Source organism: Eurytemora carolleeae, unplaced genomic scaffold, assembly GCF_000591075.1.
Source record: "Eurytemora carolleeae unplaced genomic scaffold, Eaff_2.0 scaffold2475, whole genome shotgun sequence".
NCBI classification, from domain to species: domain Eukaryota; kingdom Metazoa; phylum Arthropoda; class Copepoda; order Calanoida; family Temoridae; genus Eurytemora; species Eurytemora carolleeae.
The window spans coordinates 1-3,781 of NW_019398360.1; the positions used below are offsets into that span (position 1 = coordinate 1).

Here is a 3,781-nt window from a genome sequence, read left to right on the forward strand (position 1 = left end):
ATAGATATAGATATAAACATTCCAAAACTTTTAGTTGAGATAGTGTGATCTGAGCCACATCAGCTTATGATCTGAGCCACATCAGCTTATGTTCTGAGCCATATCAGCAGGAATCGAGAACTCGTGAACTTCTAACACTTATAAAGGATTAAAGTATAGTTATGGGAATTCCAAAAAGTGATTTCAAAATGATTTAAAAAGGGAAACCATAGAATGTTTTGTCGCTTTTTCTAGGTTAAAAAAGGTTTAAATCTGATAATTCTTATACTTTTTCCTTCAGAAGAAATGCGTCACTCTTGTAGAGCAACCACAATCGAAAATAGTCAGTATTCAAAATTATAAACATTGATATCTAATTCATACTTAATCTGTTATGTTAATCGGTTATTGCATTCTTTGCATGGAGGGTCAGTTAATACATTCCCGTTAATCCAACTTTCTGGAGAAAAGGAATCAATTGAGCACAGTATGAACAGACTTAGGATTCAAAAATGTTGACGTCCTCTCCAGATATTGAGGTGGTTCTCAGTGATATGCGTAATATTTCATTTATCAAAAATATAATTGTATTTTCAAAAATTCTTAGGGTAAAAAAGATTGAAAAAAGCATATTTCTCTTCTTTTATAAAACAACATGAATGACTGGAGCACTCTCATTTAAATTTGATTTATTAATATAAAAATACTTTTTGTGGAAAACATAAATAAATCTTATTTACCCAGATATTTATCCAACTTTTCCATTGTTATATTCTCGTTATTTCTTCCTCCATCCGTTTATCCTTTTATCTATTCTTTTCTCCATTTTTCCATTTATCTATTTCTCCATTTATTCATCTCTTCATCTTTAGTGAACAAAAAATATTTGATGAGGAAATTTTAAACCTTCTCAAACCTATAAGCGAAGAAGCTAGAATAGAAAACACACAGTACATAATACAGGGTACAGAACATGTACAAAATACTTGCAGAGTACAGAATACAAAATAATGCCGACAGAGAACAGAATACAGGAAACTAAAAAGGAGTTCAGAGCTGAAAACTTTAGAATGGATAAACTTTAATCCTGACTTCTTGATCCGAATATCCACTGTGGAAACTTTTCATTTTAGTCCTTAATCCACTCTTTTTAAAATACGCCCCTGTGTACAGTACAGCATATGTGCAGAGTACAGAAGTGTGCAGAATGTATGTACAATTGGCTAGAGAATACAGAAAGTGCAGTGTACATAATGAGAGTACTGAATAAAGAGTTGTATCAAGGTACTAATGCAAGGAAAGTTATTTCCGAGGTGTAGGCATCTTTTGTACTGCAGTGTAATATCTTTGGGTGGAAAAGTAAACACTAGACGGATGTCGAAGCCTGACATGGAATCCATTTTCACAAAAATAATCAATGAAATATTCTGGTCAAAGGAAACTATTATGTGAATTTTCAAAATTATCAAAATTAAATGCTTTTATCCTCCTCGGTTACTAAACGAATACTGATGCATCTATTCTTGTTTACAAATTCCGCCCAGAGAGAACTGGTTTCAATATGTACGCAGAGTATACGCAACCGCAATTAACTTTCCTTGCGTTAGTATCTTGAGTTGTATTATGTTTATTTCAATTTGGAAAATATAGAAAAGAAAATCCAAATTAAACCAATTCAACATAAAATTTTCGTTTTTTTCTTTCGAAATTTTTTGTTGGCGAATGCTCTTCAAATGAAGAGTAGAGAAAGAAAACTTTGTATATTTTCTAATTTGAATCAAAAACTGGGATTAAATTCAAATTGAAAACCAAACTTATTTAGCTCTGAATACACGTACAAAGGTTTAGAAGTTAAAGAATTTTCAAAAATTTGCCACTAACAAAATTCGATTTTTGAAAATTTTGAAAATCCACGAAATTGAAAAAGAAGATGGGCGTGAAGCGCCCTAAAAGCCTAAAGTAATAATAATAATGGAATTGGAAATTTATAAAGCTTATTTTTTACAATTCGATCGAGGACTAAAATACCAGTAAGAAAATAAAATAAATATATAATTCCTTTAAAAAAAGCTGGTTTTTTTTGGTATATGCAACAATTTTCATTGAATTCCGCCCCTTTTAATCGATTTAATATTTTGATTTTAATTTATTAAATTTTACAAAGGAATGTAATTTACTCTCAGACAAATTAGAATTAATGAAATTTTGTCTGAAAGTAAATGATACATTGCGGCGCTAAAAAAACCCAAAATAAACAGAAAAGATACGAGCAGGGGTAAGTGATTCCCAGAATAGAGGACTAATACTAAGTAAACTTTAAACTTTTAGTAGTATTCAGGACAAAACATGTTTTTACATTTCTTGGGTTTAGAAAGATAGGTATCAGCAAGGTACTAATGCAAGGAAAGTTAATTGCTGTCTCGTATACTCTGCGTACATTTTGAAACCAGTTCTCTCTGGACGGAATTTGTAAACAAGAATAGATGCCTCAGTGTTCGTTTAGTATCCGAGAAGGTTAAAAGCATTTAATTTTGATAATTTTGAAAATTTACATAATAGTTTCCTATGGCCAGAATATTTCATAGATTATTTTTGTAAAAATTGCTTCCATTTCAGGCTGTGACATCAGTCGTGTGTTTACTTTTCCGCCCAAAGGCGGTACAAAAAATGGGCACACCTCTGAAATAACTTTCCTTGCATTAGTATCCTGGGTATCAGAAAATATTTTAAGATTGAAGGCCAGGCGCCATTATGTCACGATCTTTTAAAGAATTTCAAAACCTCATTTTTGTGAAAGAAGGAGAAGAAATAGGTTTCAGATTATTTTACAAGAGCTTAACAAGTATTAGTTTAAAAATATTTAAAGTTAGGAAACAAACTTAGAATAGCCTTAGGTTCCCGGCAGCCATTCATGGTTGGTAGAAAGATAAAAGGTTGGTTGGAGGGGATATTGATATTTGAGTAGGATTAACAAGGGGAAACAAGGGAATAATACGATGGACCAAATCAATGTAAATTTACGCTTGGATTGAAATCTGACAAAATAAATTTACACTTTTTTCATACTTATAAAATCAGTACTAGAAGAGTTCAATGTCACAATGTTGTACCTGTAAAGTCACATCAAAATAATCTTCTTATATCCATAGTAAATTGTGGTGAGGAAAACGTTTGATAAGACGTGGAAGGAAGAAGGGGGGAGAATGAGGAAGAAGGGGCTTTGTGTCGCAGCGCCTTGGGCTTTGATTTTACCGCTCTAACTTACTTATGCTTTTTTTCTAGCCGTTTAAATGAACATTTTAGTACTTTATAAAGTCTTTTTAAGAAGACTGTTCTGTATTCTGTATCCAGTATATCTAGGTCCGTGAAGCCTACCGAGTGTTTGATAAGGAGAGAACAGGACACATTGCCGCGTCGGAGTTAAGAATGATCTTTGCCGCGCTGCCGGAGCGTTTATCAGACCACGAGATAGAAGAAATGCTCAGAGCAGCAGATAAAGACGGTAATGCTTGCTGACTTGAATGTGGCTTGAAAGGACGGAACGGAATGGGGCTATGAATAGAATAATTAAAGTTAGATTAGATGGTGCTATGGGGACGGGTGGCCAAAATAAAAACAGGGTTGGATGGGTCAGGTATAGGACAGGATGAAAGCAGGGTATGGGTCTGGTATAGGACAGTATGAAAGCTGGGTTGGATGGGTCAGGTATAGGACAGGATGAAAGCTGGGTTGGATGGGTCTGTTACGAAATGATCAAAGCTGGGTTTTTTAAGACTTTAAAGGGGGAAAGAAGTCATCAGAG

The 3,781-nt window shown here is 33.5% G+C and overlaps 1 long non-coding RNA gene across 1 annotated transcript in view; it reads left to right on the forward strand.

Annotated features, from left to right (window-relative positions):
• The first annotated feature begins 3,339 nt into the window (after window positions 1-3,339).
• The window catches only part of LOC111717269 (uncharacterized), a 10,489-nt gene continuing 10,047 nt past the window's right edge, over window positions 3,340-3,781 (forward strand). Inside the window, exon 1 of the long non-coding RNA XR_002768734.1 lies at window positions 3,340-3,481. This is a non-coding gene — a long non-coding RNA (uncharacterized LOC111717269). The remainder of the gene's footprint in view (window positions 3,482-3,781) is intronic.